Genomic DNA, 23,907 nt, shown 5'->3' with positions numbered 1-23,907 from the left:
TTGTTGGTATGTATTATTTGTCATTTATTGTTTTTCTGGTATTATTTTCATTATTCAAAAATGTGATGCAATCCTTAACTCCATTTTCACTAAGGTCAAATCCAAATTTAATTCAGACCGTTTAAGAAACTTACTTATCAAATAAAATGTACAGACTGCGAACTCATTTACGTAGGCGAATCAAGCCAAAATCTGAGCGAACGCCTACATCAACAAAAAAACAATTAAAAAACAGTAAAACATTTCAAAACTATGATTACAGACCATATAAATAATTAAAACCATAACAAGGTGTATTTTTAACAGTAAAATTCTGCACTTTGTGAAAAACTTTTTCAAAATGAGGTTTGTTGAAGGGTTGTTTATGTTTATCCAATAACACGGCGACAGGGTTCTTAATAAAAGAAACGACTTTACATATCTGAACAAAACAATACATGGTTTTTGAATAGCGTGTTGAAATTAAAAAGAAGACAAAGTTCATAGTTATTGCCATTCTTATAATTTGCCGAACACTACTGCAAATTTTTATGACAAGTATTTATATATTTTCTCTTTGAAAAATGCGAAATATCTATCCCAAACTCAGAACAGTCAATACACATTATCATGATAACTTATAAATATTATACATGTTTTTATTTGTGTTTTGTTGTGATGTGAAAATATATAGATTTTACTATAGTGAACATCTTAATACTATGATGCAATAAATTAATGTTTCATTAATTAGATTAGCTTATTTTTTCCTTAAACTATTACAAATTATTTACTTAGTTTAATTATTGTAATTGGCAGAATTTTCCACTGAATGAAGGATATGATGTTAGCCGAAACGTGTGTATTTTAAATAAATCCTAAAATCTAATAAATATATAAACAATAAAAAAATACCATTTAATAAAAATCACAGTCATTGATTTTACAAAAACTGCACTATTTTTAACTCTCTTACACTTTTTCCAATTAAAACAATTTAAAAATCGCGCCCCTTGATTAATTATTAACACAATCACTGATCACACAACGCAATTTATCAATGTTATTTATATATATTCTTATTGTTGTTATCATTATTTAATTCAGTATAATTTCACAATCTAATCGAAATGATTACCGAATGCCGAATAATGAATGCCGAAAGTGCACAATGACGGCCGCGCCGTTGTCTACTTCGTTGAATTGGATTTCTGCATTTTCGGGAGGGGCCCCCCTAGAACAAGCGCGCATGCGCCACGTGTTGGGCACAAAATACGAAGGTATGCATATATATATATATATATATATATACATATATATATATATAATTTTTCAGTATAGATGTATGAAGTAAACTCTTCTACACGGTTTTCGAATTTTGAAAAATCTTTTTGAAATTTGTTAAGAAAAATTTCAAGGATTTAAATGATAAAAAAAAATCACCGAACAGGTTTTCGGATATTTTGATTAAAACCAAGTGGTAAGGGCTAGTCGCCCCGAAGACTTTTTTGTAAAAAAATACCTAATTTTAATTTATTATATCAATCCATTTTAAATTTTTTTAAATGCGTATATAAAAACACATATTACCCTAAGTTTTCAACTTACTACCACAAATCCCTATCTTGTAAAAACTATTATAGTAATTATATCTTTTTTATTTAGAAGACTAGAAGACAGGTAAAATGGCAGACAGGTAAACTACAGGTTAACCTTAATATTTTGACCTGTATTTTATTTATTACATTCTTCCCATAGTCCTACTACAGTTCTGTAAACTCCAAAACTTAAAAAAAATATCAAGGAATAACTCAAACTATAAACAATAAAAAAAATATTACTGCCAACAAAACCTCAACCAAAACCAAAACCAATTCGATCCAAACTCAAAACAAAATTTATTCACCGCCTTCATTGTCTAAAATTTACCTTCTACCAAAAGATCTTCATCGCACAACCCCGAAATGCTCCTCTTCATCAGTTCACTACCCCTTGGCATAGGCAAATTCTCATCGTCGTACTCTAATTCGTCCATTGAAGCATCAGAAATCGACCAGGAGCGATCAGAACTTCTGTTTTGTACCGAAGTGGAACTAAAACTTGGTAATTTACCAGTCACATCTAAAGATCTAAGTCTGGTTTCACCAGATCCCGGAGAACTACTTGTTCTGGATAATACTTCCAAAATTTGATCATCAGATATAGTTGGTTCAATTTCTAGGTGATGTTTTGGGGATGGATCATCTCGTGGTTCGTCTAGGACTTGTATAAAATCCTCGTCGCCATTCAGAATGTCTAAATGCTTTTTCAAATTGGTCTTGGCTTCGTTTCTTTTGGCGATTAGGACATTGTAGGCGTTTTTAGAATCTGGTGTCAAAATAGGCAAGTCTACTAACTCCACGTCTGTTTGTAGATCCAAACGCATCTTAGATTTACATATCGCATCATCCAAACGTTGTTTTTGCGTCAGGACATCATCTTGGTCACAAGCACAATTGGTAAATATGGACATGCAACATGTCCTTTCAGGTTTTTGATAAATTAGGCTTTTACTTAAGGGACCAACGACTTCCTTGGTGTCCAAAATAACTTCATCGTTAAAACTGTTGGATTGTCTCTTAATATATCCATAATCCTTGGCATTTTTATGAACGACATGGCTATTTCCAAACATCACGTCACCTGTGCAACTTTTAGACAATCCCTCGACACATCTACTTCTGTCCACTTCTTTTTTACTGGATTGGGATTTATAGTCATTTTTACCAACATTTTGACCATCAGCCAGTTCTTCATCAGCGTCGTCATCAATATCCACAAAATCTAAGTCCAAACGTGTCAGGGATGTTATCATGGACGGCTCTAAAGGCATTTTTTGGTTGATATGTTAATCATTATTTCAAGAGATTTTGGTAAACTTTATGTTAGCTTTTTAACTAATTGCACTTAGATTTAGATTTAATAATAAATTCATGGTTTTATAATCAATGTAAGTTATCAGGGATATCTAAAGGGTTGGCACTAGATTTAGAAGATTCCTTGTTTCCATTGGTATCTTGTTTTCACTTAGAACATTTTAGAGGGTCACAAGTACAATTTATGTCCAAAAATATATTTTACGTCTAAAAATATTTACATATTAAAGCCTCGTGTAAAAAAATTAAAAAAGCCAGCAGTGTTGCACATGCTAAGTTTAAATAATTGTGCAATAAAAGCATTTAAATTAAAACAGTAAGCAGCACCTAACTACAAAAATGTAGTATGTCTCTGAACCGTAATAAATTGATAGATCAGCGCCATCTATAACCATTGAAATTGTAAATATCTAACATAACACAACCTGAATAGCTCGTTAAAATGATATAGCTAAGAATTTCCCTATTTTTGTAACTAATTGAGATATTGCATTAAAATTTAGTAAGTTAGGCTACATTTTTTTGTAAACCATGTACAGGGTTGCCAATTTTTTGTAAACAATTAGGGTTGCCAATTTTTTGTAAACAATTAGGGTTGCCAATGTCAAACTATAATAGTGTTACCAATTAGAAACTATAATAATATTGCCAATGTAAAGCTGCAATAACTTTACTAACAAAAAAATAATTGATGTATCAAACGGTCATCAGGTTTGCCAATGTGGAGTTAAAACTACCTCAAAATAATAAAAATGACATCAAATTGACCCGGATAGTGATGTCCATGCGAAGAATTGTAACATTAGGTTGGGAAAAAAGACATCCATTATGTTTTCCATAGACGGCTGCACTGATTCTGATAGATTTCTCATAAAGTATCAATCAAACAATTTCAGATTTATGCTCGTTGGAAAGGTGACATTTTGCAGTAAAAAAATCTTTTGCTGTTTTTTGTTTGGTGCTGCGGTTTATGAGTTACAGAGTGTTAGAAATGGAAGTGAACCAAGAAAAAATTCGATACATTTTACAGTTTTTCTTTGACAAAGGTGAAATGCAAGTTAGGTGGCTAAGATTGTGAATGGTGTTTATGGTTCCGAAACAGTAACAGCCAATTATGTGCAATATTGGTTTTGTTCAGGAATTTTTAGAGATGCACCTCGCACTAGTAGGCTAGTCATCAAAAATGTTGATAAAATCGTAGAAATGATCAAAGTTGACCGGCATGTTAGCAGTCGTCACATCACCCAGGAGCTAAAAATCGACCATAAAACAGTTATGAACCAATAAACCAAAATTTTGAACCAAAAATAATGTGTTAGCGATTTCGAATATTCGCGCCAGAGCGTTTCTAAAGGTTCTTTACTCTGTGCCTAATTGTAACTAACTTCAAGTGGACGCCATATTTGTTTTACTTGTTTTAAAATGTTGGACGCCATATTGGTTTTTAATTGTTTCAAATGGTGGACGTCATATTTGTTGTAACCTCAAACAAAATAAATATATAATAAAATTATTAGAACTCATCTTCGTTAAGGTTTACTATATAAAATTATTGAGAAATGGAAAGAAGAAGAATGCAGATGATTGACGACTTACGCGAGAGAAGAAAAGGATCAAGAAGCATGGAAGCAGAAGTTTGGTTTAAAATGCATGAAAAAATGTAAAAGGGAAGGGGGAATAGTAGTAATGGGAATGATAGACAAAGGGTAGGGGAACCATTTATTTGTGGTGGCTCACACACCATGGACCTACCTTCGAGCAGACTACCATTTATTAATGTAAAGTTGTCACCCCTTCAAAATAATAACCTCAAAATAATATTTAAAAACTTAACCTTTGCCAGGGTTGCCAAATTTGTATAAAATTACAGTTAGGATAGCCAACACCAAAAATTACAACGCCAAAAAAAACAATAGACACGAAATGACCGCTTTCACATTACATGATGCTAATTTATTTAAATGTTCAAAAATAAACATCCACATCTTCATGTCCAGTTTATTATAAATGACATGCAACAACGTGTGTATGTAATTGGCAATTTATCTAAACGCCATTATTTTTATATTATTTAAATATAATCAGTAGAAAGTTTGATAATAATAATAATGAGGATGAAAATCTACTTCGTCTTTTTCTTCTTCTTGTTAAAACCTTTGACCTATAACAACAACAAGAACAACAACAACAACAACAACAAGTACAAGATTTTGTAAATAGACTTTCATAAAAACGATAATCGAATAACAGTAGGTGATGGTAATAGAACTTTTCAATTATAATTTGGAATGAGAAATATGAATTCAAAATCTATTTGGAAAGATAGAATTTAGAAATCGTGCTGATTAGGTGAAGATCAGCCGGGCAGTTTTTTCGTATTTTTTTTTATTTTTTAACTTCCCGTAGGGTAAGTTATAGTAATCGCAAAAAAATCGAAAATGAAAATTGTTATATATCTTTACGTTTCGGAGGTTTCTGAACATTTTGGCATACTTAGAAACAATGGATGTATGTGTGTATGTGTGCATGTGTGCGAATACAAATTTTCGTCGACGATTTCGGAAACACGGTTCAATCGATTTGAATTATTCAGAAAACATTCGATTCCTATTAATAAGGAGACGTGCTGATTAGTTTTTGGCAAAGGTAGGCCACTTTCGACTAATTTTAAGTTACTTTTGTACTTAACATTTTAAGAACTAATTATCTTAAGCGAGTAGAGTGAGAAAAATGAACAGAGTGAGAGAGAAAGATAAAAAGAGAGTGAAGAAGATAAAAGGAAAGAAAGAATGATGAAAAACGAGAAGGAATGATGAAAAGCGAGAAGGAAAGATGAAAAGCGAGAAGGAAAGATGAAAAGCGAGAAGGAAAGATGAAAAGAGAGAAAGAAAGATGAAAAGGGAGAAAGACAGATAAAAAGAGAGAAAGAAAGATGAAAAGAGGGAAAGAAAGATGAAAAGAGAGAAAGAAAGATGAAAAGAGAGAAAGAAAGATGAAAAGAGAGAAAGAAAGATGAAAAGAGAGAAAGAAAGAAAGATGAAAAGAAAGAAAGAAAGATGAACAGAAAGAGAAAGATAGAAAAAGAGAAAGATAAAGAACAAAATAAGTCGATTGTATTGGGTATGTTGAAATTATGTCGTCTACTGTACGATTTATTTTAAGTTACTTTTATACTTAACACTTTATCTAATTATTAAAGCGAGTAGAGTGAGATAAGAGAGCAAGCAAGCAAAAAAAACATTTATCATCCTCAACAAGACCATTTAGTAAAAAATTTAATCCGCGTGTGAATTTTGTCCATTAAGATGTCGTATTCTTTGAAAAGTACATCCGGCGTATATTATCTAATTATCTAATTAAATGCGTTATCTAATTAGAAAAATCTCGCTTATTCTAATCAGAATCTCATGAGAGGTATTGTTTGCATTAACGGTGAGAAGAAAACGGATAGTTCTCACTTTGAGCCGTTAATAGTCTCGTTAAAAAAATAAGATTGGACAAAAGAAATTGGAAAAAAATGTGTGAAATCTTATTCTAATGTACATTTGTGTTATTTTTAACAATAATAGAAATAGAAATAAATAAATAAGAGAAATCTACAAAACAAAAAATAAACGGAATATGTTACCTTGAACATTCTGATGGTTTTTGTTGTAATTCTGTTATTTCATTTATTGGTGTTTGCATGAACGTAAAAACCTGAATAGATTATGATTTGCGGTATTTTATTATTGATAATAAAATTGTGATAATATTAAATCAATATTTCAATGAACTAGCGGTGTATGGCATCGTGCCTTAAGGCAAATTGCTGGAACTTCCCGTAACGCAATGAAAAATTCGAGGAATATTAAATGTTTTCAAATAGATTATCATGAATACTGTAACTTATATCTGTTTACGGAAAAGTAAATAAACAAAACTTAATCAATCAAATTTAAAATGAGGTATATTGTATATTAATTATAAGAATTATATAAACTGAAGTTTAAAGTTACAATTATTTATTTAAAGTATATAAGTGAGATTTAGATTTTTAGCTAGAATTAAAATAAGACCCGAATTACTTTCGATATACCAAAAAAATATTTTTGGAAATTAAAAAAAATGATAAATTTTAAATTAATTTCTTTTTCCCTTTCTCCAGAAACAATCGTTTCATCAATACAAGCATAGAGTTTTTTGAATCATTCAAATCGGATGCTAAGTTCTCTCAAAAACTAGCATTTTTTTGCATATTTATCTCCGAAACGGCTGGACCTGTCTTTGCCAAAAATAATCAAATCAGCACATGTCCTTATCAATAGAAATCGAATGTTTTTTGAACCATTCAAATCGGTTGATCCGTGCGCCCGAAAACGTGGACAAAAAATTGTAGACATACAAAACAAACACACACATACAAAACACACCCACACATACAAAATACACACACACGATGGAGAAAAACACCTCAGGGGCGTCAATTAATCACGTGAGGTTTTTATCGAGAGGGAGGGGGTTGTCAAAAAATCACGGAGAGGGGGGGGGTGGTATAGTAAGATAAAACGTATATTTATTTTTCACATGATTTTTTTAAAAAAGTTCGAACATTTTCAAAAAAAAAACAAAAATTTTACAATTTTATAACGTAACTAAAAATGCACGTGATGTTTGGTGGGGGGAGGGAGGTTAGTTTTGAATATCACCATATATCACCAAGAGAGAGGGGAGGTCTAAAAATCCTGAAATCATGTGATTAATGGACGCCCCCTCATCTTATTTTAAACGTGAAGTAAGATGAGAGTGCAAGCTTATCCAAGAATAAAACTTAATAATGTAAAAAAAATCTGAAACTGGCAGCACTGCCAGTGCACTAAAATATAGTCAAAATTAATTATAAAATACATAAATATTAAATGATCTCTGTTTAAATTTGAATTAATGAAGTAACATAATGAATTCTTAATACGAATTATATATCTTATATATAAAATTCTTCTGTACGGTCGTATGATTTGATACTTCTCCTAACCGGTTATTCGAATTTTGATAAATCTTTTGGGAATTTGTTAAGGAAAATTTTTAATATGTGAGGAATTATAAAACTATAGTAATGTAGTAGAAATAAATAGCAAAAATTATAAAAAAAAACACTTATCATTGTTTGATATTGAAAACATTTGAACTGTCATCTGCTAAAAATGTCAATACACTTGAAATTTCAATTTAGCTGACATTATGAGCCTAGATAATATAAGAATGTAATATACAAGAAAAATGTAATGTCTACATTATTATTGCCGAAGAGCAGCTGAAATGTGCCAGAAATTCTAAAATATTATAAGATACAGTCAACAGTACATGGTTTGGCAGATGAAATTATAAACTAGATTTTACAAATTAATTCGCCTAAGCTTTGAACATAAACAATAATGTTTATTAAATTATTAGTAAGAAAAATGTACTTTAGAAATCATAAATAAATGAATCAAAAAGGCAGGACATCAAATAGGTTATTAAAAAGTATAGGATAGGATATTAAAAAAATGAACTTTTGAATTGTAGACGTGGGTACAAGACAAAGTCTGTCGGGTCATCTAATATATATATATATATATATATATATATATATATACGTATTTGCTGAGATATACAAATTCCCAATCGCTATCAAAAGTAAATTACTAATTTGACCTTTAATCTTTTTTGCAAATGCACAAACACATAAAAACAAAAAGCCTTCGAATAAGTCACGAGACCGGTGCTCACATAGAAATAAAAACACATCAAAAGCTGCTGAAAACATATAAAATAAAATAAAATCAATAATTAAATAAATAAGAAATAAAAATAACAATACCTCATGCAAACTAAAAACGTGACATATCATCACACAAGCTTCTTGTAAGAATCCCACAAAACATTTCGCACTTGGATTAATCACAATTAAAACTTTAATTAATTTAACCACACCATCCATTTATTTAAATATACATAACATTTAACGTATTATTTATATATTTTTCATTATTTTATTACACTTTTCTGTTTAATTTTTTAGCACGGCTTTTTGTTCTGACAGTCGCGAGCTGTCAATGTCGAATGAGTAATTTCAGTGTTGACCGATGCGAAGTGAAGTTGTGCACGCGAAACGAGTGGCGCAAAATTTGAATTTGAATTTAGGGGTAAAAGAATTAGAGAAAAAGCAGAAGAAAGAAACATAGTGTTATTGATATAAAGTATTCTATGGAATTAATAAAATATACATATCATTTAACTTATTATTTATATATTTTTTATAATTTTATTACACTTTTCTACATAATTTTTTAGCACGGCTTTTAGTTCTGACAGTGGAGAGCTGTCAATGTCGAATGAATAGTTTTGGTGTTGACCGATGCGAAGTGAAGTTGTGCACACGAAACGAGTGGCGCGAAATTGGAATTTGAACTTAGGGGTGAAAGTTTTTGTTATTGATTTGTGTTTTGTAGAATTGTTACATGAAGGTAAGTAAGTAAGGAGAAGTTTATGTAAAGGAATAGATAAAATAAGTATAAATATGTGGTAAACACAGCCGCTTTGTCATTATATTAATTTTAATTGTGTCCGTACTCCATAGTGGCGCCACTAACTGTAGAAGTGTAGATTACAGGTTTATTTTTATAGTACTTTCAACATTTCTTAAATTATTAGTAGTATTCAGAATTATCTTATTTAATTATATTTAATTACATATCGTAATACTGATTTATATACTTTATAATTGGTTTATATATCTATTCTCTTTAATCTTATACGCACTTCCAATGTTATTTATTCAGTACTACCACATTTATTATTTATTATTTTTAAATCTGATAAGCTTGCTTTCTTATCTTACGACAATCAGGAATCAATTCACCTATAAAATAGACCGTTGTTATGGCAACGCTATGTTACGCGCGTTTCTTCATATAAATTGATAAATAAAATCTGTCAGAATGCTGTTTATTTGCTGAGTAGTTAGTTGTTTGACACATAAAACCTAACTTCACGAATGTGTTATCATGACATATCCACGGGGAGTAAACTTCATTAACTGTGGTATTGTGCTTGAAATTAATTAAAAATAATTTATTAAAATGAAGGTTTCTATTTATACTACACGTATTTTAATCGCTTAACTTTTTCTTATTATATATTTTTTTAAAAACATATTTCTGATTTTGTTTGTTGCAAATATATTTTTACGCGTATATTTTTTTCTCATTTCATTTATTCAAAATAATCAGGTTCATCTTTTATATATTATATATTCATATAAATCTTATCTAGAATGAAACCTAAGGGTAAATTTACGGGCTACGGTTGGTGGCGTCCTCTATGATATGCTGAAACAATTAAAATTGAGATAATATCAAAACGGCCATGTTTGCGATCTATTTATACTTGTTTATGGACATATAAGTGAATAAATGTAATGAGAATGAAATATACACATATAAATGAAATATACACATATAAAATATAGTTTCAATTAAATCATAAATATCTCTTCACAAAAATATATAATAAAAAAATTTAACGTTTAAAATACATGTATCTTATAATTAAAAAATCATTTTTCCAAAAATAGTAATAAATTTAAGCACAGTAGACCATCTGTTGAGCACGAAAAACACTAAAAAGGGATGAAGCGCATTTGTTTTGTTTTACCCCAATGTATAAAAGTAAATTTAAATATAATAAATATAAATACAATTATCAATTACAAATACACTCGTTTTGAATTCAATATTTATTATTATATTTAACTCGATAGTCCTCGTGGATAGAGATAGCTTAATATTTTATGTCAATAAACACAACATTCAAAAATCAATGAACAAAATCAAACATTGATTGTTTTTTATTACAATATTCAACATTAAAGGAAGAGAAAATTTAAAATTATGAACTAAATGGCAAACGTTCCAAGTCTTAATTTAACTTATGATCAACAAAAAAAATTATTTATAGCCGAACAGATAAAATGATAAATTTAAATTTTAATTAAATTAGTAGTGATAAGTATACATAATGCATAGCATAATCTCCAAATAATTTTGTGTTGTTTAATCTTATTTCTTTATCTTATATCATGACACATGTCACGCGCTCTGAATCTTTTAAAATGACACATGTATAATAAAAACGTATTTGAAGTCTTATGAAAATACCCTAAATTGAAATCCAAGAAAGTCTTATAAAAATCCCCTGAATGTGTGACTATACCTTAACATGTTATGATCTGCTTCTGTATAAAATTCATATAATATTTCCTGTGTAATATACACCCAAACGTTTCACGTGGTTTGACTTTTATAAAATCCATGAAACGTATTTTTTATGACATCACCACAATTTGTCACATATTCAAAACCTTTATGCGTTTCTTGTGTGAACACACTATAATTTTAATGTGCCATGTTTTGTAGAATCACCAAAGACCTTATAATACAGAAGTATTATAAGATCTATGAGAAACTATCAAACATTTTATGTGTGAGTGCGCCCTAACCTGTCGCGTATAAAAATCCATTGAATCAATCCCATGTGAGTGCATCCTAACTTGTCACGTGCTCCAAATTTCTTAATCTGTCATGCGCTCCAAATTTTTTAACCTGTCACGTGACTCGATATTTTTTAAAAACAAATAATAAAAAGATAATGCGTGGAGTCCCTAAAAGTTATTATAGTTATTATATATTTATAACTAGGGATTATCGCTGTGTCACTTTCATACTCCCCCCTTAGTTAGTTGTTTAACTCCGTATAAATATTAGTATCCGTATAAATGACAAACACCATACATGTCACGATATTTTCACCTAACCTTTTGCAAATCGAATTAGAAGTATCTACCTAATCGAAACATTCTTTTGTGACATCGCCCTGGTTCGACTCTTATAAACTCAAACAATCCCCGTGTGACTACACCCTAATATGTTACGTTATCCAACTTTTTTTACATTTTTGTCTGACTACACAAAAACCAATTACGTCTTGCAACTTTTCTAAAAACAATTAAATCAAACGTTTCCGATGTGACTGCACCCTAACATGTCACGTGCTATAACTCTAATACTTTTTCTATGTGACTGCGCCCTAACCTGTCACGTGCTAAATTGATTATTTTCGTGCGTTAGCGATGAACCAAACCCACAAAACAAACAAAAAAACTCTGTTTGTTGTCACGATCTATTAATAGATCGCGCTTAAAGCTAATTTCTTAAGATCTTTATCTACACCGAAATAAAATGTTTCCCGATTTTTCGATTTTTTTCTTTATTTTCTCGGACTTGGTAGTCTCGGACAGCTGTTGTTATCGTGGTGATTACAAGTCGAAATTAGTCTGATTGGTTATTTATAGTCTCGGAAAGAAATGACTAGTTCATTATGCCACGGTCGAGCCAAGTGTATATATTTAGATTAAAATTCCATGGAATAATAATAGATCGAATTACATTTCGTATAATAATAATTTATATAATATATTAAATGTAATTAAATTATTACTAATTGGATTACATTATAATTTTCAAATAATCAAATATGTTTCATACTTATGTTAGTGTTTGCGAAATTATATTAATATCACTAATACCAATGATACCAACATTAAAATGTACAAAATGTTAAATAAATGATCAAGGTCAATTCTGAATTCATTTTAAAAAATCAAAAACTGTTTGAAAGATATTAGTTGGGAATGATACTGATTAGTTTTAGTTGAAAATCTACCAAGCCATTTTCTTGTAATTAACTGTTGAAAAAAAATTAAGCCGATTTTTATGGATTTTTTTTTTGGCGATATTTCATGGTCTTTTGGAACTTACTGAAATATTACGGCCTTACGACAAGTAGTTTAATTTTAAAAATTGTATCAAACTTTGAGAAAATGAGTAGTTTTTTGACGTTTGTTAAAATTAAAATTAGGCAATTTCCTTGGTATAAAGATAGAGAACTTGGTCTTAATGATCATACTAAACTATTAAAGTCCTACGGAAACTGGTTCAATTATAAAAATGGTTGATTTTTGAACATTTGTTTTTAGAAAATACTCCGAATTAACGTGTTCATTCGTTTTCAATGATGTGCAATAAATCCACTAGGAATACATTTAATCACTCATAAATTAATTTTTTTTATTGATTAAGTCGATTATTGACACATGTCGGGAAGTTCATGTAACTTGCCTCAATGCAAAATACCAATACCAACTAGTTTACTTTAAGGCATAATGATTTGAGAAGCTATTGTAAATTATCATATATGCAAGAAATTGAATATTTTTATTAGATATTGTCGATAAATGGTTTAAATATTTATTTTATTACACGGAGTATTTTCGAAAATTGATCCAAATCAGATGTTACGTTATCCCAAAAATCTAAATTACGATTTTTGTCACTTTTTGCCCCGTGTCTTCGAAAGAGCTATATGAGCCTTTGCCAAAAACTAATCAGCACGTCTTCCTATTAATAGGAATAGAATGTTATTTGAATCCTTCAAATCGGTTTATCTGTGCGCCCGAAATCGTCGACGAAAATTTGTATCCGAACACACACACATATGTACATTAATTTTTTACAAGATATGTCAAAATGTTCAGAAACCACTGAAACGTGAAGATATGGAAAAAATTTCATTTTCGATTTTTGGGGCGATTACTAGAACTTACCTTACGGTTAAGTTGAAATAATCTAAACAGCTAAATCTCATTTTTTTATAGATTTTCGATTTGTCATTACATTAAAGTTGATTATTTTCCTTAAGGCAAAATGCCCCTTACACCTTATTTTATTCATAAACTAAATTTCCATAATCGTTTCTAAAAATAAGTCACATGGCGGTAATACAACCTTATCGATATTACGTTTTACGTATGGCGCTTAATCTTATCTTATCTTATCTTTATTGACATTTAATCCCACTAATTCAAGAATATTTTGATTACTTATATTATTATTATTGAGTTAGATAATTAAAAACGAGTAACAAGTGCGATAAATAAAACGAATTGCTAGAAAGTCATAATTTATTCGCACAATGTAATCGATCACGATAATTGGGTTGATATCGATGTATGGGTCATCGATATACATATTATAAACATACACATATATATATATATATATATATATATATAAAGATATGATTAAGTGTATAAATTGTTTTGTCATGGAGTTGTGAGCAAGGAGATTAAGCATCAAAATTTTATTCCGCCGGCGACCGTTTTCTCCTCTTTCGTCACGGCATCGACATCGATATTTAGATTGATGATATCGATATATATTATCATTATTATTTGTTTGATTTCCTGAAAGAAAATATTCAAGTCATTCTGAATCGTTTGAGACCAAAATTTGAAAAAGTATGCGTGTGTATGTGAGACAATTTTGGACCTTTCGTTGATGTTTTCTCAATAACGGCCAAAAAAATGTATTGATGAAACTCGATAAGTACTCTTGATGGCTAGTTTTTTGAGACTATCGGCCAAGCCGTTTTTTTATAATTAACAGATTAGTGCAAAATGTTTAATGTACATTTTCACAAAAAAAAAAATGAACCGACATCCTCTTGAAAAATCGAAGTACGGGGCAAAAAGTGCCATAATTGGTATTTTAGTTTTTAAGAGAACGGAGCGACCGATTTTAATAATTCAAAAAACAATTTACTTGTATTGACGAACAACTGGTGAAATTTTTGTAAAGGCAAGTCCAGCGTCTCCGGAGATCTAACAAAAAAAAAAACAATGCCATTTGGCGGTCAAAAATGAACATTAGACATATGCACATCGTATTATCAGATATTTCATAAAGATTACAATAATAAGTACACATTTTGTGTACATTTATATAGGGTCCGTACCAATGTTTAAACTTTAGACGTCTACGCGGCGCTTATGCGCTTCGATATTTCGACTCTAAAACAACTATGCAGTGCGATTACCTTAAAAAATGTTCAAAATTTTCAAAAAAAACAAAATACAAAAAAATCTAATTTTTCAAAAACAGTGAATTGAAAATATCAAAATCTCTCAAAAATTTAATTTTTTCAAAGTTTTGAACGTTTTTTTTTTTAAATTCAGTTGTCCGTACCGGAAGTTCCAGCAATTTGCCTTAAGGCACGATCCCTTACATCACTAGTTTCATTAAATTCTTTGGCCTAATTAGTTTTTTTAACGACCAGTACCTCCCTGTTTCTATCGATTTTCAGAACGAACTGACCTGTATCTCTTATTTATAGGTTTTTATAAATGGGACGCCAGCAGAAAGAATTTTTGTTGCATTGTAAAGACACAGTTTTTGTTTTAAATTATGAGCAGAAAATAGTTTATTTAATTCATTTGGATTATTTTCTAATTTCGCCATTTTCTACTTTTTCTGATTTTAATTGTCGTTCCAGATTTATAATGGTTGGAAGTCATGAGAGTCTTTCCGATTCGAGGGATTCACTTTTACTGCAATTTTAAATTCAATTACACTTTAAATTAGATAAATAAATATATATATATATATATATATATATATATATATATAAAATTCTTCTATAATGATGTGTATAAGGATACTCCTCCTAAACGATAATTCGGATTTTGATAAATCTTTCTGAAGTTTAATAAGGGAATTTTTTAGGATGTAAATGATTTTAAAAATACAGTAATCATGTGGAAATAAATGAAAAAAATGCAAAAAACAACATATAATTGTTTGACATTAAAAATAGTTTGACAAAGGAGAACTGTCACCAGCCAGATATTTCAATTCACTCACGAGCCTAGACAATATTAGAATATTGCCTAGGCTCATGAAATATTAAAAAATATAATTATAATTATGAGTGAGAAAAATGTTATATGACAATATTATAGCCGAAAAGCAGATGAGATATGCCAGAAATTAAAATATTATAAGATACAGTATATGTGTTTGGCAGATGAAATTATATTATTCAATTTGATAGATTATTTTTTTAACTAATGCAGTCGTGTTTTGCCTTACTTTACTAAATCTTAATACAAAAAAATTTCTTATTTAAAAAAAATATTTAGAAGTTTCATTGCACCAAAAAATCTTTTGTTTGGTATTTGATTTGAAATATTTATTTTTTTGATCGTAGATTGAACAGTGCACATACGAACAGGATTTGAAAAATTAATTCACTTAAAATATGAAGTAATGTTTTTTTTAATCATTCGATTCGGGTGCTTTGATCTTTCAAAACCTGCTATTTTTTGCACATTTAGCTCTGTATCTTCGAAATGGCTGGACTTGTCTTTGCCAAAAACTAATCACCACTTTCCCCTGTCATCACAAATTGAATGTTTTTTGTATCATTCAAATCGGATGCTCCTTTCTCTCAAAAACTCGATTTGTATTTTCTCCACTCTTTGCACCGTATCTCTGAAACAGCTGGACCTGCCTTTGCCAAAAACTAATCAGCACATCTCCCTATCAATAGGAATCGAATGTTTTTGAACAAATACTAAAATAGTTTATAAAAAACTGCAAATTATTCGCAATTGATTTATAACCATTATCCAATCTTTTATTGGACATGCTGCAACTTCAAAAATTCTACAAAAAATTAATCCCATATAAAAACAGCTACTTTAAATATGTTTTTTTTTCTCAAAAAATATAAATGGTATGTTTAATATTTTTTTAGTGTTTTCCCACCTTTTGTAATCTGGTACAGATATTAAAGTATTTCCCAATCTCTTTTGAATATGTATGCCCTCACTTTAACATTTATACAAAAAATTGCCCTCATACTGCAGCCTTTAAAAATATTTTCATTTCCTTAGAAACTAGCTGTAAGTGGAATTCTGTCTTAAGGCAATTAGGGCATCGTGCCTTAAGGCAAATTGCTGGAACTTCCCGTACCAAAAATTATTATTTTTTTTAAAAACGATTAACATTTTTGAAAAAAATTTACTTCGAAAAAATAAGATTTTAAACTATAAATTGGACAAAAAATTACTTTTTTTTGAAAAAAAAAATTTTTTTTTTTTTAAATTTTTTTTTTAAAAAAATTTTAAAAAAAAATTTTTTTTTTGAAAAAAAAATGTTTTCTTTATTTTGACATATTTTGGAAGATCTAAACTTGTTTTTCAAAGCAATCGTACTGCTTTAACAGCATAGAGACAAAATATAAAGCGCGTAAGCGCGGCGTCGCTGTCTAACGGGTAAACATTGGTACGGAACCCATAGGAAAATAAACAAAATTTATACTTATTGTTAAAATCTCTATAAAATATCTGAAAATTTGATGTGCATATGTCTAATGATCATTTTTGACCGCCAAATGGCATTTTTTTTTACTTTTTTCGTTAGATCTCCGAAACCGCTAGACCTGCCTTTATGAAAATTTGATCAATTCTTTATCTTGTCAATACAAGTTGAATGTTTTTTGAATTATCAAAATCGGACGCTCCGTTCGCTTAAAAACTGAGTTACCGTTTTCGGCACTTTTTGCCCCGTATCTCCGGAACGGCTAGACCTGCCTTCGCCAAAAACTAATCAGCACGTCTTCTTATCAATACGAATCGAATGTTTTTTGAATTATTCAAATCGGTTGATTCGTGTTCCCGAAATCGTCGACGAAAATTTGTATCCGCACATACATACACACACATACATACATACACACACACATACACACACACACACACATACATCCATTTTTTCTAAGGTATGCCAAAATGTTCAGAAACCTCTGAAACGTAAAGATATATAAAAATTTTCATTTTCGATTTTTTTGCGATTACTATAACTTACCCTACGGGAAGTTAACAAGTGATAAGTCTTAAATTCCCCCTGTGAGCCCCACGTTGGACAACACTGTTCTAGATTATTCTTTATCCTCAGTTTGTATATTATTCTGTTCGGAGGCCTAAATATAATTTTACTCAATGTGCCCCCATTAAAGAAGACGTAGAAGAAGTGTTATACAATAGTGTAATAGTGGAGCACCCTGGTGTTTGTTTTAGTAATTAACACTAATTGAAATATACATTTTCGGACGTCACGTATGCAAATGTTACATTAGAACGTTTTTGGAAATATATTTGAATAAATTTTGAAGATACTTATCGATTTAAATAAGGTGAGATCATGTTGGAAATAATTATTAGAGGCTTGTGCAAATATATACAATAGGTTAAAAGTTGACACATTTGTATAGAACCCTAACTAATCCCTAAATAGCATAAAATCTATTTCTGGTTAATCACTTCCTCTAGTTACTATATGCGTTACAACAAATACTAAATTATCCGCTATCTCCTCCCTTACCTTTGTTCAGCAGCAGATTCCTGATGACTCGGAAGTACAAAGCACCATACTTGTTCCTGGCGATGTGGTACAAAAAGTCAGGATACTCTCCGTAACACTCTCTGCAATAATCCTCACTTAAAATTTCAATCCAACCTTGCACTTCCTCACTTTTGGCACCAGATCCTGATTCCTGATCAACAGCAGAATCCAGGTATGTCTCGACTTTTCCAAATTCTTGCGGCTTGGTCGGTGAGAATTTGGTTGAAACTCCTGGATGAGGATAGTCTTCAGATAGAAGATCGATATTGGATTGGAAGTCTGTGCGTTGTCTAGATACTCCTGGAGAAAACTTAATTGTGGCAGTGTCCAAATTAGCACAGTATAGATTTTGTTTAAAACCACGTGCTGGTTTTGGGGTCCTGGGTGCTTCTTGTGAAAACTTGTTTGGCGTAGATGATGCCAAACTTGAACCAAAACTCAAATTCACCTCGTCTTGTGGTCGTGTGTCTACAAAAGTAGATTCTTCTCCAATGGCAGACAAACCAATGGCAGTTTCGTCTAAATTTACGCTTATTTTTGAAGATGTAGACAAACCAATAGATGATTCAACACCCAAATACTGGTTACCCAATCCAGGGCCAGTAAAATCAACTACATCACTGTCAATATTACCCTTATCCTCCTCAATTTCAGCACAAAAGTTATAATCCAGAGTTGGGGATTGCCAGATTTCCTCCAAATTTTCACTGTTGACCTTGATTTCTGATGAATCTGGTAAATCCTTATGCAGGTTCTCACTTAATTTTAAATTTTGTTTTTTCCTGTTTCCTAATTGGGTACTTTTAAGGCGTTCATGTTCTTCGTGATTATTTTTGTCCATTTCACACAATTCTTTTAGTTTCACATGATCACTAATTTAATGTTCAGATAACTGAAGTAGATAATGGATTTGTTTAGATAAAAGATGATTGAGACTATTTTTTGGCCCTAATGGACGATTTTAGGTACTGCTGGTAATTTTAGGTCGAATGTCTCCAAAACAAAGAGTCGTAGGGTCCAAGAATTTATGAATTTTATAAGAAAGATATTTACGATTCTGAATCAAGTGTTTACTACGAAGAAAGGTTTCGAATGATTATGAATAAATTCGATAAGATTACAAAATTAATTACAATATCAGTACCAAGACTCTTGATGCTGCTCTTGTGATTAATTTTTTGAATGCTATTGTAATTAATTTTTAAATTGCTATTGTAATTATTTTTGAAATTTTTGTCTTTTGTGTACTAAAAATAATTATCATAGGCTTGTGAGAATAAAAAAATAGCAAAAATCTTATTTTATTAAATTATAAGCAAATAGATGAATAAAATCACGTAAAATTAATTAATGCACAAATAATCAAATAAGATTAGTTAAAAATATTTTTTATAAAAACAAGATAAGATTAAAAATAAGATAACATTAGTTAAAACTAATTACCACAGGCTGGTAGAAATAAATAAAATGAGCACAAATAATTATTACAGTCTTATGCAAATTATTTAAGAAAAATGATTTCATCATATCGATCCATAAATCTATTTTCTTTAACAATAATATATGTGCGTATGTATATATTTATTATAATTATTTCATTTCGAAACGAAACAATTGTTATATAATAAAAACAATTCATGTAACAATTTCTTGTTTATTACACGAGAAAAACAAATGGAATAAATTAAAATGGCGTGGAAATGAGAGAAAAGGACAAGGATATATAGAAAGAGAGAGATAGAGTGAGAAGATAGAAGATAGAGAAGGACAGAAGAAAATAGAGAGAAGATGATGAAAAGTTTGTGAAGAGGGAGTAACAAAGACAAGAAATAAAAAGATTAGAAAATGAAAAAATGAGAATGCGTTTACAGGGAACTGAAAGTAATGAAGAACAGAGTTGAAATACTTGATGAGGATTGTTGAGTATCATGGACCTGTCTCCAGCATTATATACATATACTAGCTGACCCAGTAATCGTTGTTTTGCCATATAAAATAGGGGTGAAAAAAAATAATAAAAATAAAAAGTTTTTCGAAGTAAAAAGAGTTCTATGTACTTTTCAATTTCGAATTATAGAAAATTAAAATAAATAAAATTGGTCCTATAATAAGGAGTTGCCCGAAGTTAGGTGTGGACAACCTTTGATAAAAATAAATTGAATTTCGAAGTAAAATTTAGGCTTTTTCGTTAAGCTCAAAAATCTGAACTAAAATGGTCGATGATAAAAAATGGTTGAAATACTTAAATGGCTATAGAACAATAAGGGTTGGTGATAAATAAGTAAAATTTTAGAGTTTTCAAAACAATGAATTTTGTCTAATAATTTGAAAAAGTTAGAGTGAACAATCCTTATAACTTAGGGATTTGAAAAATGCATAGTTACCGATTCTCAGACCTACTGAATACGCGTATAAAATTTGGTAAGAATCGGTAAAGCCGTTTCGAAGGAGTACGGGAACAAACTTTGTGACACGAGAATATTAAGATAAAAAAGAAGAAAGAAGTAGAAAGAAAAGAAAAGATATATATCTATAAGAAAGAGCAGAAAGGCAAAAAAAATATAGGAAAAAAAGAGATAAAGGCAGCGATGATAGTAAAATATGAAGAGAATAAAAACAAAAGAGAAAGAGAAAAATAGTGTAAAAGAAGAAAAAAAAACAGTGATATAAAAAATATAAAGGAAACAGGAAGTAGAAAGAAAAAAAAGACAAAAATGAAGATAAGGACGAAGAAATAAAGATAGAAATGAAGGAAACAGGAAGTAGAAAGAAGGAAATAGACAAAAATGATGTTAAAAACAAAGAAATAAACATAAAAATGAAGGAAACCGGAAGTAGAAAGAAAGAAAAAGAGAAAAATGAATATAAAGACAGTATTATAAAAACATGAAAAATATAGAAAGAGAAAACGGTAAAGAACAAGTGATATGGAAGAGAAAGAAAATGGAAAAATGAAAAAGAAAAAGTAAAATGAGAAAAATATTTAAACGAAAATTTAAAAGTTCGAAAAGTAGAAAATGAAAGAAGAGTAGAGAGAAGTTCTAAAACTTTTTTTTCACAAATTCTCGAACTTGTATGTAGCGCACACAGTGTTGTATGTGCATGAGAATAAAATCCATGATTATTACATTACAGATTGAAAGATTAAAAAACCTTATAAAAAATTCAAGAATTTAAATACATCAGGCCTTAATCCATGAATCTTAACCTACAAACGTTAATGAAATTTCATTTAAGGTTAGTTTCACTACGTTTGTTATATTATTTATAGCCGTCGCCAATTGTTTGTGCAGTTATTTAATTATCGTTCTTTATTGTTTTTATATTATCATTAAGAAATAAAAAAATCCGTTATTGGAGAAACATTATTACAACCGATGAAACAAATCGCGAAGCAAGTCACGTATGGAGGAAGTCGAGGTAATAATTAGTGTTTAAGAAAAAATGAAAAAAAATGTATTATAACTTTGATAATTATTGAAAGTATGGCTGCTCCGCTAAGAACAGAGACACGGACTCTGAGGTAAAATTCACATAATATATAATGAATGGGCATACTAAAAAGAATGTATATTGCATGTAGGAAACTGGGGTGGACTCGTATTGGAAAAATAATATTTGTCCCATGATGGTATAAAACTTCTTAAAAAGACTAGGGCAGAGTAGAATACCCATTTTTCTACGCAAAAAAATTCAGGGAACTGAAAAAAAGACAGAGGAGGCGCACTGAGAAAGAGCAACCAAAAATGTAAACAGATATAGTAAAAAGGCAACAAATGTGGCGCATGAAAATCTTCTTGAACCGATTTGGACAGTTTTACTTTTGAAAAATTTGTGCTAATCCAGAGATTTAATTTTAATTTAATTTATTAATATTCTATTATACATATAATAGATACTGACTTTAAAATTATTTTATAAAATTCGACTGCAATTTCACACCTCAGCAGAACAACACGACGACCCGGTACATTTTAGTGCCGGGTCGACGCACCATTGCTTTGTCTGCAAAACGCAGATTGTGCAAACGGTGAGAAATTATTTCAAAACCGCGTAGAAACATTACATTATTAATTTAAAATTTTTCATAGTAGCGAAATTTAAGAAGAAACAGAGAAGAAAAATAATATAAGATACAGAGGGCAACTCATACGTCAAATGTCAAATGGTTTTGACAGATTATGTTTAACAAATATTTTTTTGACACATGAAACAAAATTCTAAATCATTTTTAATAAGTAGAAATATTCTTTATTGTTAAATAATTTAGTAAAGTAAACCAAAATGTGACATGCATAAGTTTAAAAAAATAATGTATATGCAATTTTGGACTTGTTGCGTTATTTATTAAACTGAATTATATAATTTCATCTGCCAACATATAGTGTTGACTGTATCTTATAATATTTCAATTCTGGCACATCTCAGCTGCTTTTTGACAATAATAATGTAGACATTACATTTTTATTGCATATTATATTTTAATATTATCTAGGCTCATAATTACAGCTAAATTCAAATTTCTAGCTAATTACAGTTAATTGACATTTCTAGCAGATGACAGTTCAAATGTTGAATGATAAGTGTTTTTTTGTAATTTTTGCCATTTATTTCTACAATATTACTATAGTTTTATCGTTCATTAAATCTTAGAAATTTCCTTTGACAAACTCTAAAAAGATTTATCAAACCCGAATAACCGTTTAGGAGAAGTATCAAACCATACACCCATACAGAAGAATTTTACATATAAGATATATATTATGATAATTATGTTATAATTAGCATATTTTACATAAAGAACCACATAATTAAAAACGTTACATAAAGAACGAAACAAAATGGTGAGAAAATTACAGAATGGATAATTGAGGTTAGAAAGATGTTTCTAATTATTCTCTTGTGGTTATCTCATTAGGCAAGAAATCATTTTATAACAAACTTTTACCTTTAAAAATAATAAAAGTGAGAAAAATAATTGCATAAGCATACATTTCATTTACAATAACAAGAAAAAAATCGAGGAAACCGACACTTTGCGACGACTATCGACATCGTGTCGATCCTGGTGCAAAACCTTGCTAAGGCGATAGTTGCGCCATCATACGAGTGAGTATCGCAACTTGTGGAAGTCGAATACATTTATATAAATCTATATTTTTTTCTCCAATGTCATTTTTTGTACTTAACTCATATTATTTCTTAATTCGCAAACCGACACTTTACGACCACTATCGACATCGTATCGATCCTGGTTTAAAACCTTGCTAAGGCGATAGCTGCGCCATCATACGAGTGAGTATCGCAACTTGTGGAAGTCGAATACATTTATATAAATCTATATTTTTTTCTCCAATGTCATTTTTTGTACTTAACTCATATTATTTCTTAATTCGCAAACCGACACTTTACGACCACTATCGACATCGTATCGATCCTGGTTCAAAACCTTGCTAAGGCGATAGCTGCGCCATCATTCGAGTGAGTATCGCAACTTGTGGAAGTCGAATACATTTGTATAAATCTATTTTTTTTTCTCCAATGTCATTTTTGTACTTTACTCATATTATTTCTTAATTCGCAAACCGACACTTTACGACGACTATCGACATCGTGTCGATCCTGGTTGAAAACCTTGCTAAGGCGATAGCTGCGCCATCAAACGAGTGAGTATCGCAACTTGTCGAAGT

At 30.0% G+C, this 23,907-nt stretch overlaps 1 protein-coding gene across 3 annotated transcripts in view; it reads right to left on the bottom strand.

Annotated features, from left to right (window-relative positions):
* Positions 1 to 23,907, bottom strand: part of LOC113364094 (trafficking kinesin-binding protein milt) — a 135,617-nt gene that overhangs the window by 33,317 nt on the left and 78,393 nt on the right. Inside the window, exon 1 of one of the 3 annotated variants that reach the window (XM_026606562.1) lies at positions 18,197 to 18,632. The exons of the other annotated variants lie outside the window; for them this stretch is intronic. The gene's annotated coding sequence lies outside the window, so the exon portion shown is untranslated. Of the gene's footprint in view, positions 1 to 18,196; positions 18,633 to 23,907 lie in introns of those variants that run through there. 3 annotated transcript variants of the gene reach the window in all.

This window comes from Ctenocephalides felis, unplaced genomic scaffold (genome assembly GCF_003426905.1).
Source record: "Ctenocephalides felis isolate EL2017-DRISC unplaced genomic scaffold, ASM342690v1 CF-g0.4_SCAFFOLD_00845, whole genome shotgun sequence".
In the NCBI taxonomy this organism is placed as follows: Eukaryota; Metazoa; Arthropoda; class Insecta; order Siphonaptera; family Pulicidae; genus Ctenocephalides; species Ctenocephalides felis.
This window is presented reverse-complemented; position numbering and strand designations above follow the sequence as displayed.